This window comes from Pseudochaenichthys georgianus, chromosome 3 (genome assembly GCF_902827115.2).
Source record: "Pseudochaenichthys georgianus chromosome 3, fPseGeo1.2, whole genome shotgun sequence".
NCBI classification, from domain to species: Eukaryota; Metazoa; Chordata; class Actinopteri; order Perciformes; family Channichthyidae; genus Pseudochaenichthys; species Pseudochaenichthys georgianus.
The window spans coordinates 50,174,321-50,198,553 of NC_047505.1; the positions used below are offsets into that span (position 1 = coordinate 50,174,321).

A 24,233-nucleotide genomic window follows, 5' to 3' on the forward strand; every position below is an offset into this window, starting at 1 on the left:
ATGCTACAATATGCTACAATACATTACAATATGCTACAATACATTACAATATGCTATAATACACTACAGCATACTACAATATGCTACAATACATTACAATATGCTACAATATGCTAAAATACATTACAATATGCTACAATACATTACAATATGCTACAATACACTACAATATGCTACAATACACTACAATATGCTACAATGCATTACAATATGCTACAATATGCTAAAATACATTACAATATGCTACAATATGCTACAATACATTACTATATGCTACAATATGCTACAATACATTACTATATGCTACAATATGCTACAATATGCTACAATACATTACTATATGCTACAATACATTACAATATGCTACAATATGCTAAAATACATTACACTATGCTACAATACACTACACTATGCTACAATACATTACAATATGCTACAATATGCTACAATACATTACAATATGCTACAATACATTACAATATGCTACAATATGCTACAATACATTACAATATGCTACAATACATTACAATATGCTACAATACATTACAATATTCTACAATATGCTAAAATACATTACAATATGCTACAATATGCTACAATACACTACAATATGCTACAATACATTACAATATGCTACAATATGCTACAATACACTACACTATGCTACAATACATTACAATATGCTACAATATGCTACAATACATTACAATATGCTACAATATGCTACAATACATTACAATATGCTACAATACATTACAATATGCTACAATATGCTACAATACACTACACTATGCTACAATACATTACAATATGCTACAATATGCTACAATACATTACAATATGCTACAATACATTACAATATGCTACAATATGCTACAATACATTACAATATGCTACAATACATTACAATATTCTACAATATGCTACAATACACTACAATATGCTACAATACATTACAATATGCTACAATATGCTACAATACACTACAATATGCGACAATATGCTACAATATGCTAAAATACATTACAATATGCTACAATAAATTACAATACGCTACAATACGATAAAACACGGTACAATACGATAACACTTTATGGTCAAATCAAGTCTGAAATATTTCTTGCAACACAGCAGCTCCATTTGCAACATCAACAAGGATACATATTAGAACAATAAACAAGTAAACAGACATTTCATTTAGTTGTTATCTCTCTCATATTTGGAATGCAGAGAATTACCACTAATTCGAGTCATGTAGAAGAAACTGTAGCTCAACTTAACAGTCCTGGTCTTTAAATATAAAAGTAACACTTATACAACACTGCTTTAAATAAGTGATTCTGCCTACATTTGTCCACTGACCTCTAGCCGTTTGACAAACTGGAGGCAGAGGCATTTAACTGTAGGCAGATTTTGTTGAATATTTGCGGCCAAGCATGCTTTGTGAAAGTGGATTCCTGCCAGGATGAAGAACTGTGCCTACCAGATTGTGAAAAACAGAAATTAAAGTTTGATACGAGCCATTAGTTTCCAGCCATGTTGTTTAACTTATCCAGTGGTATTCACTTCTTGCGTCCTCTTGTGATATACTCCTGCTGTATAGCACATTAAGCAGCGTTATATTATTCTCTCAACACAAGTGCCTTGGTTTAAATTGTAATGTAGAGTGGCTATTAATATTCAAGATTTAGGATTACAGCATTAGTGTCCGACTGTAAACTCAGGGATGTGTTTAAAATGACTGTGAGAAGTAAACTCTCTGTGCCCTTAATAAGAATAATTATCTATTTATACAGCCATAACATTAAGTATAAATCAGCTCCTTACAAGATTGTGAGGCAATTATGCGTTGGCAAATGAAGCCATTAAGATATTAAAGCAGGTTACAATACAGCTGGGTGGGCCAGGAACATTGATTATACTCATTTATGATAACTCTGCTTTACTGTAATCTAATTAACGTCTTTATGTCTCACTAGTTTTCGAAGACAAGTTTTCTTAATGAGGAAATGCTAAATGTATAAACTGGATCGACTAACAATGGAGACAGTGCATTGTCTGGTTTGCGTATTTTTGATGGCACCTTAAAACATGGAGTATCTCTACTCATCTCATTGTATACCTGTATAATGACAATAAAGTATTCTATTCTATTCTAATCCTGCGTGCAAGGCAGCCTGGACATTTGACTGATTAAGATCAAACACATGTTTTATATCGCATACGTTTATTTTGTTACTTTGGCCTATCCACTCTTGTTTTTGGAAACAATTAAACAATTATATATTGCAAAATATATATTGTTTTTTTAGTACATGGACAAATGACATTTTCGTGACAATCGGTGGCGTAAATTGGTGGATGTTAAAAAAATGCTTCGACATGTTGTTTAAAGGTCCCCTATTATACTGTTTGTCATCAATATATCACAGGTCTCAGATATATACAGAACATGTCTCTAAAGTGTTTGCCTCCAAACACCCAACAGATCATTGCAGCATTACCCATAATCCCCTCTGTTTCAGCCCTGTTTCCAAAGTGCTGATTCTCTGTCTGTTACTTCAGATGAAAATAAGGAGCCCCTCCCCACGCCCCTCTGAGAGAGATTTGGTTACAAATAACTCTATAGCCGCGTTTACACTGCGGTACTTTTCCCACAAAGGTTCATGCGAACTTAGTTCATGCGAACTCTTTAGTTCTCATGAACTAAGTACAGATCGCGTTCACACCAGAGAAAGTCCCTGGGGGAGGATTAGGAAGATGAAGCCGCTGACGCCACTTCTTCTTCTTCTGCTTTGGGTTTACTGGCAGGCCGCAAACCACTTCACGGCGTATACTGCCGCCCGAAGTCCCCGGCCGGAAGTCCCCGGAGCTGGGGAAGGCTTCAGTAGAAGCTGCTGGGAGTCCCAGCAGCTTCTACTGAAGCCTTCCGAGTAAATCGCCAGAACGCCGACACCTCCTCATCTCCACCGCTCCCATGTTTTATTTTGTGTTGCCATAAGTTAGTCTCTCTGCGTTTCTGCGATGGGCTAATGCTAATGCTAATAATGCTAATGCTAATAATGCTAATGCGAGGATAATAAAATGGCGGCTTCACAAAACTTTTTGGGAGTTTTACGGGGCGTGGTTTGCAATCCGCCCAGCCAATCAGGAATATAGCTCTTTTCTCACAAAAGAGCCGCTCGAAAGTCCCTGCTCTCTAGCAGGGACTTTCGAGGGGGTAAAAAGGTTCGCATGAACTACTTTTAGTACCGGCTCTTTTTGGTGTGAACGCGATCATGAACTAAGTTCGCATGAACCTTTGTGGAAAAAGTACCGCAGTGTGAACGCGGCTATTGGTGCTCTAGGAGGAGATTCAGGTGATAATGGGGGGGGGGGGGGGGGGGGGTTACCTTGGTTGGTGATTGGCTAATGGTTACTCAAGACCACACATCGTTATGACATCATAAAGTGGCCAAAATCTGATCAGCTCATTTTCAGACAGGTTTTTATAGAAATGGATCAGGACAAAAAGAGAGAGAATCTTTGTTCCTGAAACTTTCAGAGTCTCTTTCCACAGAGGGGACACATGTTGATGAAGAAGAGACATGAAGAAGAGGGGACACATGTTGATGTAGAAGAAACGTGAAGAAGAGGGGACACATGTTGATGTAGAAGAGACATGAAGAAGAGGGGACACATGTTGATGTAGAAGAGACATGAAGAAGAGGGGACACATGTTGATGTGGAAGAGACATGAAGAAGAGGGGACACATGTTGATGTAGAAGAGACATGAAGAAGAGGGGACACATGTTGATGTAGAAGAGACATGAAGAAGAGGGGACACATGTTGATGTAGAAGAGACATGAAGAAGAGGGGACACATGTTGATGTAGAAGAGACATGAAGAAGAGGGGACACATGTTGATGTGGAAGAGACATGAAGAAGAGGGGACACATGTTGATGTAGAAGAGACATGAAGAAGAGGGGACACATGTTGATGTGGAAGAGACATGAAGAAGAGGGGACACATGTTGATGTAGAAGAGACATGAAGAAGAGGGGACACATGTTGATGTAGAAGAGACATGAAGAAGAGGGGACACATGTTGATGTAGAAGAGACATGAAGAAGAGGGGACACATGTTGATGTAGAAGAGACGTGAAGAAGAGGGGACACATGTTGATGTAGAAGAGACATGGAGAAGAGGGGACACATGTTGATGTAGAAGAGACGTGAAGAAGAGGGGACACATGTTGATGTAGAAGAGACATGGAGAAGAGGGGACACATGTTGATGTAGAAGAGACGTGAAGAAGAGGGGACACATGTTGATGTAGAAGAGACATGACGAAGAGGATTTTGCATAATAGGTGACCTTTAAGAGGACATGGACAAACAACATTGGACTTGTGCATGTGTTGTACAATTTGATTCCTGGCTCGTGAACAGTCCCTAAAGGATCGGGGAACATTGCTCATTCCCTTTACCCTGCCAAACTTTCCCAGCTGCTTCAGAAAACCCAACCAGCACCTTCTTTCTTCTTCTTTATCTGCTTCAGGTACCTGTCTGCCTCCGGTTTGAACCTCTGACTTCTTAAATGCTGGCTGCGGGCTCAGTAACGGAAACACGTGTCCACTTACATGACAGCAGAAGCTCCACTGAAGACTTCCATGTTCAATATTGTATTGGCATGCCAGACAAGTTAACGGGCGAGAAACCAGTCAAGAGGAACTGTGGGAGCAAATTCGCTCTCCGACCGTTTGTCTATTAAGGTGTCCTGCGTCTCGCGGGAGAAGCTTAGTTAATGGGGATTGTGGACATTGTTGATGTGAAAGCTTGGAGACAATATGTCACGCTGGAGAGCAAAGCGGGGTCCAAGTGCAGGACACGGAATAACTTTGCAGAAAATTACCATTAATTGGTCATTCTGTCAGAACAGAGCAGATCAAGGCAAACACAATTGAACACAACTCTCCATTAAACGAGGAAACGAGGATGAACAGAAAACCAGATCTTAAATACACGCAGAACTGATCACACAAGACGCAGGCAGGGAAGATGGAGATATGCGATGTCCCTTCATCTCTGAAGAACAGAATCATAGTCGATATCAGGACATTATGTTGTCATTTTGTGTGAGAGACTTGGTTTTGTTTTTTATCGCAATGAAAACGCATCAAACATGTGAAACTTTGAAGTCGTTTTCTGAACTTCTTTCTCTTTTGGCTTCTGGTCATAACTAACCAATAATGATTTGGCCAAAAGTGGATTTTTCTTTCTTTTCTTTTCACTTTCTTGATTTACTTCAAAGTGTGAATTCAGTAACCAGATGTTCAACCTCTTCCACTGTGTTATACTGTTATACCGCTTTGTGTTGCACACGGTCTGCTCTCTTCAACATTTTGCGTGGGACACACACTTTCACTCTCAATCTCACGCTCTGACGCTGCCCAAACTATTCTCACGCCAAAACAAGAATACCGAAGACAAGAAACGGTTTTGAAAACTTTTGTCACGTAGTGAGCATCTTTGATAATGTCTTCTGGCCAATCAGAATCAAGATAACGGCGTGGTGTTGTTGCACGAAGTCCCGACGGAGAATACTTCTGCTGTAGTACATCTCTATATACATCGATTACGTTACTGAAAGATACACTTTTGTGGACAAAAGCTGAACTATAGACAACGAAGCACAGGGTCGGCGTCATGGGGGGTCATTCGCGGGCCATGCCCCCCAAATGAGTCACTGTGCCCCCAACGCAGGGTGGGCAAGCCTTGCCACTTTGCCGTTTTTTTTGTTTTTTTTAATCATATAAGTGAAAACGTTTCCACTAAAGGTTTTTTGTGTGAAATACATCAGAAATAAAGAATACAAATATAAAACACAGCCTGAGCTGTGCTCACTGCTGCTCTCTGATTGGTGGGTTGCTTGACCAATGACCCCCGACCTTTGTTTTGTTATCATTACGTGGCTGTGTGTTCAGATGAAAGCCCGGTGGCGATCTGTTCATCTGTTACACTGATTATACAGTAAAGCCATGGAACATAATATGATATACAGACAGTACAAGTAGCCTACTTCTGGGTCTCTGTGTCTCATTCAAGCTCGGCTCTGTGTGTGTGTGTGTGTGTGGCACGAGCGCATTTTGTGAGTGCGCAAGCGGTAACGTGGAATGTTGTTGTTAGCATCTGGTTAGCTAGCTATGCTAATGGATAAAGAGCTGTTTCCACACCGAGGTGGAGGAGAGTCCTCTCCTGTCAGACTGAGAGGATCGTATAACCTCAGCTCAGTGTTTAGAAAGTTCACTTTAGTGTAACTTATCTCAGTGGGTCTCAAACGGTTTGGTCACCATTTATGTAAACAAGTATTTGCGAGGAACACATTTATATGATCATTATAGTTATTAAAAAATAAGAGAATAAATGAAATACTATAGGACAGTAACACAAGAATACAGTTTAAAGGGGAGTGATTAGTAAAATATCCATAAAGAAAAAGTAAATCTGTTTACATTTCTGTTTCATATGGATGCTGAGAGATGTAGACTATCCATAGATCTCCTAATGTTGCTCTCAAAGTGCACCAGATTGATGCTTTTAACTTCAATATTTTGAAAATAATCTTCCCGGGGGAGCATGCCCCCAGACCCTCCTAGAGGAGGTTAGGTCCACCCCCACCTAAAACATGTTCACATGGATAGGATACTAAATACATTTGCACACTTTTTATATGGTGGCCTATGTCCATATGTTTCTGTTTTGGTGGTCGTGCCACAACCGTGCATACATGCCCAAGGTGTTAGGGAAATAATTGTCCTAGACTCCTAGATATGACGTGCATGACAACCCTGACGTCTGTTATCTCCTTTGAGGAGAGAGGCTGCTTCAGCCATAATGTTGTTGTTCCCATTCTATGACCGGGCAACCCTCGGTCACAGATGGTGTATTGTTGTGGGTACACTGGGACACTTCCTTCTCTGTGTTTGAGGACTCCCAGATATGACATCTTCGAGGCCATAAGTGTCAGACGCAAGTAACTCAGTGTTCCCAACTGTTTAGGCTATCTTCTCAAATATGTTGATTACTCTCTGCGAAACCAGTTAAATGGACTGACGAGGGAGAGGCGCTCCAGAATTGACGTGGCAACTCTCCCGTGAAGTCAGAACCTCTGGCTCTTGGACTTGTGATGTGAACTCTCCGGCCGAAGCTCCAAATAAACCATCAGTGTTTGACATCAAAGCTCCTGCTCTTCCCGTGTCTCCTTCATGAGTCGGTGACTCCCACTGCATTGCTGCTACACACAAGTTTCCCCCACACAAGTCATGGTGATGATGATAGAAATCAACACGTAATGAAATAAGACCCCACGGTTTGATGGTTGAAAGGTGTGTGGGCTGTCTTTCATTTTGACACACAGAACAATATCCACCCTTATCCACAATGTAAAGTAATTCACAGCCTCTTCCCTCTCCTCTCAGTTCAGCTTTCAGAACAAAGTAACAACAAACTAAAATGGCATTCATTTTTTAAATATGTCGTTGAGTAATATATTTATTTATCTTTCTTCTCAAGAGAGAACCAGACCCCCCTGCAGGGATTGGGTTTTCAGCATGTCAACTCTTTCACCTGTGGGGAAGTTGCAGGATTGGCTCCAGGTCGCCCTTTTTATTTACTACAAGACAAATGTGCCTTTTTGTTTCATACAGTTCAATTTGGATTGAGACAGGGAAATAATCTAAACCTCACGCGTGGCGTTTCACTGTCAAGGGGAGCGTGTATGTAATTACATTGCAAATACTGACTTGAGCCCCACCATAGATTACTCAACAAAAATACTCCGACCCGTGTTGCGCATGCGCAGATCTGAGATCCAGTAGAAATGATAACAAAGTAAAAGTCTGCTGCTTATTGTTCTACTAGGCCAAAATACAGTCAAAGAGTATATGAGAGTGAGTGTGTTAATTAATATATCTGGCAGTTTGGAGTAAGTCTGTAGATGTGTGTGTGTGTGTGTGTGTGTGTGTGTGTGTGTGTGTGTGTGTGTGTGTGTGTGTGTGTGTGTGTGTGTGTGTGTGTGGTGTGTGTGTGTGTGTGTGTGTGTGTGTGTGTGTGTTTCATGTATAGGCCTCTCACGATAATTAATTTTGTTGGATACATTTTCCCAGAAATGATTGCGATAAACGATAATATTGTATGACCATTTTAGACCACTGACATAATGATAATATTAGAGCCGGGACTCGATTAAAAAAAAATTGATCTAATTAATTAGAGGCTTTGTAATTAATTAATCGAAATTAATCGCATTTTTAATCAAATATACATATTTGACCTGAGAACAATGAGAAGCAATTTTCACATGGATTTTACTCCAAGTGGTCTACAGTCCAAGTGCATGACATTAAGGATTTTGGGAGATGGCCCTGTGGGCCATCTAAGCTAATTTACAGATGGCCCTGAGCCCAATAGAGATTGCCCTGAAAAATGCACGCGGACGAAATGGCACGAAGGGTTTGGGGGGCCTCCGTCCCCTTAGAAATGTTTTTTGCAGGTCTTAGATGCTGTCTGGTGCATTCTCTAGACTGAATTATAAGATGAACCACCACAATATTATATTGTACAATTTCAATTTTATTCTTCATTTCACTTGTTTGTTTGTTCTTGTTTGTGTTTGCTCGCTTGCATGCCCTGCATAGCTATAAGAAATACTTAAGTTGTTGGACAAGACACTTTCCATCTGATGAAGGCAAATGCCTTCCCAGATGGAAAAAAGTAGAAAACATTACATTCAGTTATAACTGCCAAAACAAACATTATTTACACTATTATGGCCCCTGTTAAAAATGTTTGTAATGTTAACTACTGTAAGTTGGTCGAACGAATGGCTCCTCATCCGGAAGCTGACCGAGCAGACCCGAGCAGCAGTCGAGAGGAGCCGAGCGCATCCGCGAAGCACACGTCAGAGTTCCCGTTAGCCGGAAAATCTAAATATCTTCGGTCAAAATAATTTCCCTTTAGAGCAATACCGCTTCAGTTGCGCCACTTATGTGACAGACAAGAAGAGTATGTGACAGACAAGAAGAGTCAACTCTAATGTCTAACACGTAATGTGGAGAAAGAGATGTCCTGGATGGGTTGATTGTGCGTTGATCTGTTGGTAATGCCTCGGGGTTCCGGTGGGCATGTAAACAAATGCATAATGCTGCGCTATACGTTGTGGCCTCATCCAGTTGCATAGCGACACTTATTGTGTAGTTGTCTTTTAATAAGCAGGTAGTCATGTCATTAGCTAGAACTAGCTGGATCTGATCGATGTGGACATAAACGCGAGTGAAGTCTAATCTGACGGGAGAGAGATCAGCTGCTGCTGACGAGTCGAGACTCGACACGCAGCTCTGCATAATCACATGCCGAGGTGAGCGGAACAAAACACACACTTCAGGTTAGAATATCACACGTAGCTATTTTAATTACCTCTCACACGTAGCTATTTTAATTACCTCTCAAACTACCTAAACTAGTTATAGATATGTTTAGTTTTACTGTCGGGTCACTCATTACTAGATCCGCGAGCTGCATGATACTGGCATAATAGATTGCCCGATCGGGCAACCAGCAGGTGAGGCTTCATTGCCCGAGCTAAATACTAGATGGCCCCGGGCCATCGGGCAGTCCTTGATGTCGAGCCCTAAGTGAGCCAGGGAGTTGGTTATTTTCTCAGACGTGGACTGACTTATCCTGGCCCTGAAACCAGTCGTCTGGTTGAGTGTGGGTTGGGTCAGGGTGTGGTTCCTTGCACTCGGAGTCGGGCTAACGTCCACGCTAGCTGCTACATGCTTTGCATTTAGGTGATACTTTAGGCTTGATGTGCTGCGGTGATATGCAAATTATTTTTTGCATAATTTGCACACAACCGTGTTCTTGTCGACGCTTCCATCCGTCCGTTGTTTAAAACAAAATTTGATTTCCCATCCACGGGGCCGACCAAAGCGGTCTCATCAGCTTGTTCGTTCATGTTTGACTATTGTTCACCGTGGTTTGTTGTTGTTTGAAGTCCCATGCTGAAGTCATGAACGTTAGTTGATGCTCCAGTATAATCGGTACGCCTGAAACTCATCCAGTGAGAAACGTTCCGCTGTGCAAAAATAAGTGCGATTAAAATGCGTTAATTTTTTTAACTCGTTCATTTTTGTGTAATTAATTAATCTTAATTAACGCGTTAAAGTCCCGGCCCTAGATAATATATAATAATAATTAAAGTACATCCTTTCAAACTGCTAGTCACATCCTCATGTAAATGGAAATGTATCGAGGTCAGAAAAGTTATCGAGTTCATTTTTATTTATCGTACGATAAGTCAATTAATTGCTTATCGCGACAGGCACACAATAAAACAGTGGAAACAAACACGTGTTTGACTTTCAGTAGTGAAGGAAACTGTGTGCCCTTTATAGTCTGTGTCCAATGTTGTGTATTTGTATATATTGTATATCCTGTAAGAGCCATTTAGGCACATTATTTTATGGTAATGAATTATGGTTTTGTGAGCCAATTGAATATTCTTTAATTTAACTTAAATGAGCTGAATAACTATGAATTATTATTAAACTGTTTTCGTAACGTGTCATCTTGCTTATGGACAGCTCTAGTTTATGTGTTGTTATTATTTATACAAAGCAATAGTAGGGGCGTGCTCAGGTATAAATGGCGCTGCCAGCATGACACAGCAGGAAGTCTAGAGAGGCAGTTGGAAATAGTTTTTGACCGCAAACATCCGTACGACCGATGGATCTTGTTTGTTTATTTGTTTAAATACCGTGCACATGTTGCACGTCGGCAGTGGGCCGCCAGCTGATCTATTGAACCTCTCAATAAAGCACCTGAATGGAACGAGCAAGGTATCTGATTTTTTGAATATACGCAAGTCAATAGTCGAGCTCGCCTCCTAGACTAAGTGGCTTTTGAACATGGATTTTCTTTGGACAATTGGCTGCTACATATCCTATTATATATATATGCTAAGGTCCCGCTGCTGACACGATAGCAGTCATTTCGGGCGCATATGTGTAATTAAACCCATGATATCAAAATCTCACTCCAGCCAGGCGCCCAAAGTGGGCAAACCTGCTTTAACACAACACATGTTTTCAGCAGTGGTGCAGATCAGGTTAGCTCAAGTCTCTGATACCTTTATCCTGCTATTGTAATGCATCTGTGATTGCTGACTTTACATGATAGCTCATGTAAAAGCCAGTTTTGAACAGCGTTTATTGGGAATAAGAAAGAGGACTTCGCTCTTATCATATTCTTGCAGACTAAACACAGTCCTAGCTGTTGCCAAGGTGCCTTTCGACCTCTTGAACGAGGAGTGCGTTGTTACTTGTTTCGGAGAGATCCATTTCTGAGTCACACTATTAAACATGCAGAAGATATCCCTCTGTAACTCTACACACTGTCTTTGGAAAAATTCAATTTGCTACTCATCTACAGGAAGCAAATAAAAGAGAGCCCGCACAAGTTGCCGCGGCAGCACCTGCATCCATAATCCGTGATTTGATCCGGTGAGTTTTCCTTTGTTGTTATGAAACAGTCTCACATTCAAGAGGCAAAGGCAATTGAGAAAAGCAAGGTGCTATAATTTGAATAGTGGGATCAAACCACTAACACTGGGAAGGCTGTGATTTCCCAGTGAAGACTCACTTTGTAATCACATGCCGCTCTGCAATATTATTTGTTTCCCCACTGAGAGAACACAGCTCTCTTGTTTATTGAAAATCTGACTTTTATCCTTCGCCACATATTTGTTTTACTTTTGTCATGAATACTAATGTATGATGAAACGTAATCATGTTGCCATGTGCTAGACATACATACAGACAGACAGACAGACATACATACATACATACATACATACATACATACACACATACACACATACATACATACATACATACATACATACATACATACATACATACATACATACATACATACATACATACATACATACATGTTGGGGCGTGTTTATCTAAAACGTATAACTTATCATTACATTATTTATAGAGATTTGCTTATTTCATTATTTCCTTATTTCATTATTTTATTATTTTAACATGTTATTATTTCCCAACTAAGTTATTTTATAACTTTAATATCTTATTGCTTTATTATTTTTATGTTTTTTTTTTATTTAGTTCATTTTACCACTTTTGCAGTTTTTCTATATCGTCATTTAATTACATTTTTTCCCAGTGTCTATTTCTTTAGATTTCTGCACGGTTCATTGCGATATATTGGGAGGTGTGTGGCGTAGTGGAGTAGTGTGTTGGTGTTCGGATCAGGGGAGCACAGGTTCAAACCCTGCTGGGGTAGAAAACAGTTATACATTATAAACATCTTAAAATAGCAGATACAACAGAACTAAAAATGTAAAAGTTGACCGTGAATACAAAACATGTAAACCATCTGATAAATAAAACACGATGAAGGGCTAAATTACAGCTAACACAATATAAAAGTGCGATATTATTTACATTTAGTGTGCAAGAATAGCACTTATCTAAAAATGCAAAATAACTTGTTACTCAAGCTGTTTAAAACATGTAGTTAATTAAGAAGTTCAATAGTTACCTCATGAATGTCAAATTAAGTACCTTACTAATTCAATTTAGTAAATTATTTTCCACCTGTGTCATTATAAAAAGAAATAGCTAATTTAATAGTTTAAGTAATTAATACACGTGTGTTTTGTGTTGCTTAAGATCCCCCCCCCCCCCCGATTCCATATTTAGCCTTCATGTTTTTTAATTAGTAGCTTCTTTATTTATTTTCCTGATCAATACATTAAAAAAAAGAAATTAAATGAGCCAAAGTTGCTTTGGAGAGACTCATGTCCTATAGTGGATAGATGGATAGATAGATGGATGGATAGGTAGATTGATAGATAGATGGATAGGTAGATGGATAGATAGATAGATAGACAGATAGATAGATAGATGGATGGATAGATGGATGGATGGATAGATAGATAGATGGATAGATTGATGGATAGATGGATAGATGGATAGATTGATGGATAGAGAGGTAGATGGATAGATATATAGATAGATAGATAGATGGATGGATGGATGGATAGAGAGGTAGATGGATAGATGGATGGATAGAGAGGTAGATGGATAGATAGATAGATAGATATATAGATAGATAGATAGATAGACAGATGGATGGATGGATGGATGGATAGAGAGGTAGATGGATAGATGGATGGATAGAGAGGTAGATGGATAGATATATAGATAGATGGATGGATGGATAGATAGATAGAGAGGTAGATGGATAGATAGATAGATAGGTAGATGGATGGATGGATGGATAGATAGGTATAGGTAGGTAGGAAGGTAGGTAGGTAGGTAGATGTATTGATCCAAATGGGAAATATTTGTAGTGCAGCAGCATAATAAAAAACAAGGCAATGTACATAAGAGAAACTAAGACACAGAAATAAACAGTCCAATATAATTCAGAAATAGAAATACAATAGCATTAAAAAGATACAAAATAAAATGGAGAGCAAAGGCTGGGTTTAAAGTGCACAATAATCCCGTGATTGGACCTCTTGGCATTGGAGGTATAATCAGGCTGATTTATCTGCTGCTCTTTCCACTCAGCATATCAATGTCCATTAATCAAACCTAAAGTAATCCCAGCTGGCTTTGGATCCTTAATGTCACCTGGGTTCCTCGAGTCTAGTGCCTGTAGAGAGGCTGGGAAATTATAATAGTCGTTATAAAAGAAAGTATAGCTAAAGGGCAAACCTTAAAGATTTAAATTTGGTGCGCTGAATGTCTTTTTGTGTTTGATCCTGAGCCATTCTATGCTGGGAACAATGTCCAAGCAGACCTCATTAGATTCCCAAATTCAATCAATTTGTATAAAAGATTTTAAATATCACCTTATTTTTTTTCGTTTTCTTCCTGTTGAATTTGTGGGTTATGTTCCTACCAAAGATGGTGACTTTGCCAATGCTGAGTCCTGTTAAAAGTAATGAGTCATGTCTTCGGTCAGAGCAGCGGGCGAGATTGGATGGAATTGCTGTGATATTAGAGCCGAAGTTGTACAATCGGTACCTCAGTTTAGCGAAAATATTCAATTCCAGTGTCAGAATGCCTCAAGATCCCCTACTTTCTGAATTCAAAAGGGCATAGAATCAAATAATTGTGTTTTTAAGAAGTGTATTTGTATCTTAATAATAATAATAATAATACATTTTATTTTTAGGCGCCTTTCATGACACCCAAGGACACCGTACGATTTAAAAGAAAAAAAAAAAAAAAAAAAAACGAAATAAAAAATACATAAAATAAAAGCTAATAGGCAACAGAACAAGATAAAAACACAAACAGGAAATCATGGAGGAGACAGTCAAGAGGACACAAATGGGACATATAATGGGGAGCACTACAGTGAGTAAGCAGATTTGAACAGGTGGGTTTTTAATTGGGATTTGAATATGGTGGTTGTGTCTGACTGTCGGATGTGCGGGGGGAGGGAGTTCCAGAGTCTGGGAGCAGTGCAGCTAAAAGCCCGAGCACCCATGGTGACGAGGCGTGGGGTGGGGACGGTCAGCAGACCAGCGGAGGAGGAGCGGAGGGAGCGAGAGGGGGTGTACTCCTGAAGAAGGTCAGCCAGATAGGGGGGGGCCAGGTTATGTCGGGCTTTGTAAGTGAGCAGTAGGTTTTTGAAGTTGATACGGGATTGAACAGGGAGCCAATGGAAATCTTCCATGCTACATGCAAGCAGGGCCGTCCCTGGCCAACATGAGGCCCCACGCAAAGTTCTATGATGAGGCCCTCTCCTCTGTTTCACGAGCATCAACGGGGGGGGGGTGCTAGTGGAGCCTAGTGGAAACCGTGCCGCGCCACACTAATTGCGCCCCACGCAGTCTGCACGATCGGCCCGTAGGGAGGGACGGCCCTGCATGTAAGGCTCGAGGGATGGCAACGAAGGTCCATCTGTGCTGTAGATTCACCATTGATATAATCGTTGGATCTTCCTGCTCTCACTCTCAGTGAGAAACTGAAGCTGTTGACGTCTTGATGCTGAGAGAAAAGGCACCATTTAGCATCCGTCTGAGAAGCACTTGGCTTTCAAGTAACTCCATTGTAACTCCATTTGTTCCATTATTAGACACTCAAAGGAATCGATGTTATATTAAGAGTGTGAAAACCTGCTGAAGCTAAAGGAGGGTCGAAGAAAGAACAGACTTTAACTACATTAACATTATCTTTCTTGAAAACTTAACTAAGTAGTTTGTTGAAGTCATTGATTTTGCTTCCTAACCCCAAGTTATGTCATGTGACCCAATGTAACAGGGAAAAGGCACGAATGATTTTCAAGTTGCAACACAAATGGCTGTCCCGGATGTCTCTGAAGTAAAGGCAGTGATTAGATAATTTGATTTATTACCATGACATTTTGTTTGATCTTTTCCTCCCCACAGTAGCAATCCATGTGAACACCAAACCCTCATCTAGCACCACTATAAGGCTGATATTTCTAACTCTTAGTGAACTGTCCTTACTGTGTTGACTATCCTTAACTATTGGATGGATTGCAATCAAAACATCTTTTATGGTACCAATGGGCTGAAACTTGATTCCTATAGCAATCCCCTGACTTTCTGATTTGCACCACCAGCAGCTCAAAGGTTATCGTGTGAAATATCTCAACATTGACTAAATGGATTGGGACATTCATGGTTCCCAGACAATAGGGAAGTTTATGTCTTTATTTTTCACTTTGGAGATTTGGGGGGAGCCTCGCTGCGGGGAAGCAGTGTGTGGACCTGTCAGCGCAACTTACATGGTGCCGAATTTAACAAACAAATTTAAATAATTGGTTTGAACGGCATAATAATAAGGACGATCGTCCGTTCTGTGATTCTCCAGAACACACAGATGGCCAGTCCGCCCCTGTGTAGCATGGTATTTCGATGAGAGATCAGCAGATCGCCACTGGGCTTTCAACTAAAGACACAGCCATGCAAAAGCTGCGGCAGGAAAGCATTTCACAAATTAGGTGTACCAGCAGGGGCGGACTGGCCATCTGGAGAATCTGGAGAACCACAGAACGGCCGTTCGACAAGGACCGTTGACGGCCGGCCGGCCCTTTTAAAATACATAGTTTAACGTCATCATTTAAGTTAATGCAGTTGTGTGGTTCTTATTTGTCAAATATTCACACGCGAAGAAGAAAAAAGACCGGCCACGCGAAGAGAAGGGATTAGACGCCGCGGCAGACAGGGAGAATGAAAAAACATGGATACAAATCAAAGAAAACGAAAAGAAAAAGGTGGGGCCGAGAAGGCAATAGAAAAGAAGGTGAAGTCACTCGCAGGTGAAGCATAATATCAATGTTGCAAATTGACAGACCTTTTTGGCAGCAGCGCTGCTACAAGCACTATCAGCAGCAGTTTAGAAGTGCAAGATGATGAAGAGAATGATGAGGGTGCGAGTTCAGATATACAGGCAGCCTCCTGCATTCATGGTGAGGGGCAGAGTTGAGCTGGTGGAAGAACCATCTCAACTGGCACATACAAGTGCAGGGCAAGCAAGAGGTGGGTGAGGATTATCCCTTGAACTCAGTGGCATTTCTCCTGGAGGCCAAGGGAAGCCAGGCTTCCCCTGTTTTTTTGGATTATAGTTCTAATTTTAATAAATAAATAAAAACACTTTGTTTAGTTTCGGTAATTATTCTGCCGGCCCGTCTCTCCCCCATTCTCATTGAGTATTTTACAAAGAGTGAAACAGCGCCCCTCTAGATGTTATGGTGAAACAGTAGATTGCACACTGTGTTGCGAGAGGAGGCTAGTCGAAATTGGCTTCCCTTGGTGAAAAAAAGGGGGATTGACCAATCAGATGAGGCTCACGTCATGCCTCACAATCCAATCAAATCGCATCAACTTCAGTTCGTACTGTAGCTGTCATCACCGCCCTCAAAAAGTAGCAAGCAACTGAAGCAAGTGCTATTATGGAGGGTGGAGATTTGGAGTATTTCATCAAAAATAATTTTACTAAACTTCCGCTACAGCAGCAACTAAAAGGAGATCTGATGACAGGCCAATGCCCAAACTGGAGCTGTGTACAGAGAGGAACAAAGGAGCGAATCGGACGTAAAACTTTAAATAATACACAGCGGATTTCTAACATTTGACATTTCATGTGGCCGGACTGGGTCAGTTTCCAGGGCTGAATTGTAGTCCCAGTCCGCCCCTGTGTACCAGTATCCATAAGGAACTGTACAGCTCCTTATGGATACTGCAATTTGTGAAGTGCTTTCCTCTGTGATTAAACGATCAGCACCACGGAGGAAAGCGGCAGAAAGTCGCCTGGAGTTAAACAGAGCGGGGCTGCGTTGCGCGCATGGCTTCCTTCTGCAGGTAACGGGGAGACGCGCTCTGGCGGCGGTCTCGTTCAGGATCCGAAAATAACATTTAAATATTGTGCCAGGGGTTGCCGACCGCTGCTGTAGACGTTTAGTCTTGTTAGAACATTTCTTCCATGAAGGCATCCAAAGAAAGAGAATCCCTGTAACACAGCGGCTGCATTTCGGCATAGTTAATTGTTGGTGACATTACAAGACAGGCCGACAATGCAGGATGTACACTCATTGTAGAGAGGAACATCAACAGCGCTTTATGACAGGATAACAATTGCATTAGGCTGAACATAAACACACAGACTCATAAACTATTCCTGTGCAGCATGCTGGAATAGAGCAGAGATTTATTTTTGCAAAATTGCAAGCACACAATTGAGAACTGCTGAGTGTAGCATAACATAAAAAAGATTAGAATCTGCTGGTTTGTTAAAGTCACATATGTGCACACTTCCTGCAAAATACCTGCATCTGCACTGTGTGTGAGTGGCTTTAATCTTTCTGCGGACAAGCTGTCGATGACCTTGAAGCGCTCTGACTGAAGGGCACCTGGGATCAAAAGGTCAGGGACGGCAGGGGTTTGTCACTGCTGTCGAATGCTGGGCGTTTTTCTCGCTGATTTGAGCCATTACCAAACTGCTCGCTGTGTAATAACCTTGCTCCACTTTGTAGTGCTGGAGCCCAGTTAACGAGTCTGGCCAGGACAATTCGGAAAGAGTGATAATTAGCTTATTTTCCTTTCTTAATAAGAGTCTGTCATTGTGGGTTTCGCACTCCTGACACTGACCACGTTCAAAACACAAGGTGAAATAGAAAATGTATTGATTTCACCTCAGTGGTTTATTCAGCAGTCTTTCAACTCCCACCGACAACCAGACATCAATAAAGAGGCTGTACCATTGTGTATATTTGACATCTTGTAGATTCTCATATAACATTTAATTGTGAATGTTATCTTTATTTCCTCCTTTGTTTATAAAAGTAAGATATTCAGTCTTTAAATCATGCATGCACATACAGCACAATGAAATCTATATAACGCTTTGATGTACAGTCTGCAGAGCATAACAAATAACGTGGATCTTATCAAGTCTTTTCATCACAAAAACTGACAGGTCATTAAAAGGTTGCACATCGAGCAGTGTCGTATTCCAAAAAAGCTGACATTAAAACAGAGCAAGAGTTAGAAGCTTGTCAGCGGCAGACATCACCCAACAACCGTAGCTTTGATCGCAGCAGCAGCTAATTTGCGTCCATCAAAAGCCAGGTTCTGTCAAAATGCCCTTTTAGAAAGTGCTGCCTGTCTGCTGCCTAACTTTGTATGAGTGCTCGTGAAATGTAAAACCCCCCCTCTCATTAATGCAAATGTTTCAGCACTAACAGTCCTGTGCAGTTTACATTTTAGCATATAAAACAAGTTGAGTGAGCAAGAAGAGAAGAGACTAGAGAACTAATTATAAGAACACGACACAGCTGCAGTAGGTTGGAAAAACACACAGAGGCAGGGGAATTAGACGCAGGGGGATCAAATCAGGGCGGGGCTAAACATAAAAAAATGAGGATAAACAGACAAAGAAAGGAAGTAACACCCGACATGATACGTGGTCTTAGAAAATAAAACAGGAAAACAAAAACCGTGACAAAAGTGATATTAAGACAGACATATTTAAGAGAGCTATCAGTAAAATCTTAAAGGGAGGCAATCCTCATGGCACGCATTTTTAAATAATTATCATCCGATAAAACAGACCAGTCTCTACCAGTCTTTTTTTTTTTTATCCCATGACGTTATCAGTGATTTTAATTACCGAAATAACATCAACCCTGTGGGCGGCGCCATTTTGACGAGTCACATGACTTATTTTACCAGAAGTGACGTGAACTATGCGTTTGGTGTCGAGGACAAATTGACCAGAGTTCCCGTTAGAATATTTTTTCGCCGGTCAACATGTCCTTTAAAGTTTAAATCTTCCGGACAAAATGAGAAAAGTGACTATAATCGAACGCTAACGTTGGTAATGTTGATGTGCAGCGGCGGCCGGAGCCGGAGGCTAACGATAGCTTGTCTGCCTCACCATCATCTAGCTCCACAAGTGAAGCTGTATCCGTGGCTGTGCGACCTTCTTCTCCAGCCATGAGCCAGGAGGAGAGGATGGATTTGGCTGTGCCCGGCGGTGGTCCTACAGTTCCCGCAAGGGCCCCGCCCCCAACCGATAGGGGACTCTCTGGCGCCATTGAGATCCCCGACCATACTTGACAACCCTCCCGATTTTCGCGGGAGACTCCCGATGTCATTGCCCTCTCCCGGTTTCCTCCCGGGGTCATATTTCTCCCGCATTTCTCCCGATTTCTGACAAAATCAGATTTACTGTTTCCACTCGGACTTTATACAGCTACACCATTGTTTAGTTTCCATGGTAGCGCGTCTCTTTAGTAGCGCGCGCAACTGACAGTCTGAGAGAGTGAGGAAGAGAGTCACAGTAAACTGAACAAGAATACAGGCCGCAAGACAGTGCACTAACAACCACAATAAGCATGTTAATGTTAAGCTAGTACAGCTCCGGCGATCCACTAGCCGCCTGCATGCGTTGTCTGCAAGGATTGACTCACATGCACAATCTCAGGTCCATGTCGGAGCGTGTGTCATATATGAACAGTGGAAGAAAAACGGGAGAATCGATGCAGACATGGAGAGGAATGCAAGGAATGCTGCTAATTACTGGAGACAGGTACTTGAGCGTATTGTCAACATTACAATCACTCTGGCCACTTGTAACTTGGCTTTTAGAGGACATAGGGAGATTCTTGGACAGCCCAACAGTGGAAACGTTCTCAATATGATAGAACTTTTAGCATGTTACGATCCGGTTCTGAAAGAACTTGTTGAGCGACCACAAGGTTCTGTGAAATACTTGAGTCCAGCTGTTCAAAATGAGATAATCTACATAATCGCAAAGCGGGTGCAGTGCGACATTCAAGTAGAAATAAATAATGCTCCGTTTTATGTTGTTTGCATAAGTAGGCTATATTTTTCGTTTCGTTTATTGAATTAGTTAATTTCAAGACAACTTTGGGAATTTTGTTTGTTTGTTATGAGTTTGAAATAGATTTTGAAAGTGGAGAGAGAGAGAGAGAGAGAGAGAGAGAGAGAAAAAAAAAAAAGAAAAAGCAAGCAGCGCTGAGTTGGGGGGGGCCCAAAAAAATATTTGCACCGGGGCCAATCACAACCTTGTTACGCCACTGGTTTGATGTGTTCATGTTTGCTAGCTCAAGTTAAAACAATGCAACCTTAATAATTCATAATTTATAAAGTCAGCTGATGTTAAACATAAATAACTTTTCGCTAACAACCTTATGAGTTTTATAAAGTTGGCTGAATTGATTACATTAAGCTTTTTGTTGTGCTAACTGTATTGTTTTGTTTGCTAGCAACATTAGCATAGCTGACACTTGATTGATTGATTGAAAAGTTTATTAACAGCTTGTATATTGGGTACAGTACAGTACAGCTCAAAAAATACAATTGTTAGGGGATGCAGACCAGAGAAAGACTTTCGTCTTGTTTACATCAGGTCCCCCATTTCCAATTCATCATATCAAACACTGCTATTAAAGCTAGCTTACAAAAGCAAACTCATAAGGTCAGTAAAATATATGTAGGCCTACTGCTAAAGACACGACATGGAAGTGATACGATGGACTTTCTAACAGTATTTTTTAAGATGTTAATGTTCATAGTGGTAAAAGAAAAAAATTGGTCACCCAACAGCAAATAAGCTAACTAGTAACACACTGATCGTGGCTGCCCATCTTCCTTTCACAAAGGACTCGGTAACAATAAACTATGAGCTTGTGTTGAGTGCCTTAAACATAATTTCAATGTTAACGTGTGAATACGTTTTAGTCATGCATCTGGACAATAAGGGTAAAATTGCTTTGTTTTATTCAAAAGTGATGAAGACAAAACCACTTTTCCATGCTTCTTGTAGTTGTTCAACACTTCACTCCTTGCACCTTAATTGTGTTTTGGTGGAGCCGGTGGGATCTGGGATCTCTGCTGCCTTTCTGCAGTCACTCAATCCTTCCATGAGCAACTTTTAAATAACACAAACTGGCAAATCAATCATAGAAAATACTATTTTACTATTCAAAATGAGGAGGAACTCAGAGGAATGGGATGTGCTTTTTTTCCGGTAATACAATTGGCTACAGTCGATTGACTAAAACTAAACGCTGGGTTTCCCTTCCCTATAAATCCCATGAATCTACGTCTCCTGCTGTTTATCTGAATCAAATTTGATAGGCATTGTGAAATATGCATGATTACATTTCATTTGCATTTTCTCCAGCTGAGAGGAATAGAGTCTTTTAGGATTGGTGCCAAGTGTTCTTATTTGATTTTGATGCCTACCTAACCGAAGTTGTCACAAGCGAGCTGAGGACCAAAATGCAGAACACGGGAAACCAGGGATAGTCGGTAATCAGCTTTATTGATGGCAATAGGCTGGTAGGAGACAACACGGGCAGATAGTAGGCAAAGGGCTGGTCGGGGACAGGCGAGGGTTCCAGGAGAAAGCAGGACGGGAGTCGCAGGTACAGCACGGGTCAGGGAGCAGGCGAGGCAGGCTGGTCAGGGACAGGCAGGGTCGAAACCGGGAGAGCAATCTGAAGGGTAATGCGGGAAAGACTGGCATGCTGCAAAGTACGATCTGGCACTGAGGTGAAAGTGAAGTGGGCCTAAATACTAATGGAGCTGATGGGTGTAACAGAGTGAGAGAGAGACAGACTACCAGGTGACTCAGGAAAGTTAATGCAGAAAATAGGTGAGTGAGAAAGCAGACTGTGACAGAAGTGCATATCGTGGATTGTGTATTTATTCATTTAAGTGGTTGTGGTTGGTGAAAATATATTCATGTATGTACATCATTTATATTTTCTGGCTCCGATCCTTTTTTAAAGCTGTGCTTAGCTGTGGGAAAGGGGGCTATTGAGTAAGCATCTTATTCGAATGCAGTGAATTGTCTGTTGGAATCCAAAACTGTTATACAATTCATAATTTCGCCTACTTTTGCAGATAACATTTTACAAAGATGTCGTGGCTCTCTTCTCTGGCAGTGGCCTGGTATTTGTATCTAAGGATATGAAGTGTGTAACATTTCAGTACTGTATGGACTTTTTTTTTAATATGGCATGTCCATTCATTCTGTTAAAGATGAGGTTTCCCTTATACTTTTAATATTCTATTTTTTTTGTAGAATGGAATTTCAGTGGTGGTTGCGTAGGATTTTTTCCACGTTTATAATTTAAATACTTCCAATAACTCCAAAATTGACTGTGTATTGAAATGTGTATTTGTTGTTGTTTTTTCTAACCACATATTGTGGTCCAGTCAATATGTTCTGGTAATTTCTGTTGTGAACGAACACCCAAAGGCACACCTGTATTAACCCTCCTATTGTCTTCGTTCCCCCCCCCTTACATGGTGTTCGCGGTCAAATTTGACCGGTCCTGTTTTAACTGCTATTACAAAAAAACATTAATCATCACCAAATTTCATTTAACACCCTTTCAAACTATATTGTATCAGACTACTGGTGTACATGAACAACTGCAGTAAATATACAAAGAACAGACACTGAACATGTGTTGCGTGTGCCAGCTGTGATCCATGTGGGGGGATGGGCACATAAGAGCGGGAAATGTATCAAATTGTTCTGTGTGTGTGTGTGTGTGCCAGATGTGATTCACATAGGGGGATTGGGCACATAAGGGGGATACACACATCTAGAGTGTGTGTGTGTGTGTGTGTGTGTGTGTGTGTGTGTGTGTGTGTGTGTGTGTGGACTAGCATTACTATACTTGTGGGGACCTACATCTGTTTACATAGTCACGTGTGGGGACTCACCTCCCTTATGGGGACAAATTGGAGGTCCCCATAAGGGGATCATTAATTTTAGGGTGAAGACTTGGTTAGGGTTAGGCATGTGTTGGTTATGGTTAAGGTTAGGATAAGTCTCCAGGAAATGCATGTAAGTCAATGTAATGTCCCCTGAAGTGATGTATACATGGTGGGTGTGTGTGTGTGTGTGTGTGTGTGTGTGTGTGTGTGTGTGTGTGTGTGTGTGTGTGTGTGTGTGTGTGTGTGTGTGTGTGTGTGTGTGTGTGTGTGTGTGTGTGGTATCGTATCTGATCCGGATGGTTACTAATTCCTTTTCTTTATGGCGCTCATGTTTGACCGGGAACACCATGGTGTTACAAAGTTGACTGAATCATCCAAAAGTCAATGAAAGTGGTGATCAGCCATTGTATATGTTCAACTGTCTACTGTGAAGGATATCATGAAGCCTTAATACAATCGAATGAAAAACAAAAAAGGTATGACTGATGAAAGTAGTAAATCGTTCAGATTTGACCCAAAGACCGCAGGAGGGGTTAATAGAGTGGTCTGACATACTCTGCTGCAAAACAAATTGCCAATTCATGTGTGGTGGCGTTTTAATCCGTGTCTACATTTAATTGCCACTTCTCTTGCGGTTGTGGGTTTTGACTGCTAGAGAGCAGGTACTTTCCTGGGGAGAAAAAAGTTCCAATTTGTGATTGGCTGGGCGGATTGCAAACCACGGCCCGTAAAACTCTGAAACGTTTTGTGAAGCCGCCTTTGTATTTGCTGGCATTAGCATTATTAGCATTAGCATTAGCCCCGCGCACCAACGGAGAGAGACTAACTTATGGCAAGACAAAATAAAACATGGGAGCGGTGGAGGTGTCTGCATTCTGGCGATTTACTCGGAAGGCTTCAGTAGAAGCTGCTGGG

General features: G+C 41.0%; 1 protein-coding gene across 2 annotated transcripts in view; it reads left to right on the forward strand.

The window, feature by feature from the left end:
- LOC117444222 (carbohydrate sulfotransferase 8-like) overlaps positions 1 to 24,233 on the forward strand; it is a 345,779-nt gene that overhangs the window by 26,401 nt on the left and 295,145 nt on the right. Inside the window, exon 1 of one of the 2 annotated variants that reach the window (XM_034079889.2) lies at positions 11,389 to 11,544. The exons of the other annotated variant lie outside the window; for it this stretch is intronic. The gene's annotated coding sequence lies outside the window, so the exon portion shown is untranslated. Of the gene's footprint in view, positions 1 to 11,388; positions 11,545 to 24,233 lie in introns of those variants that run through there. 2 annotated transcript variants of the gene reach the window in all.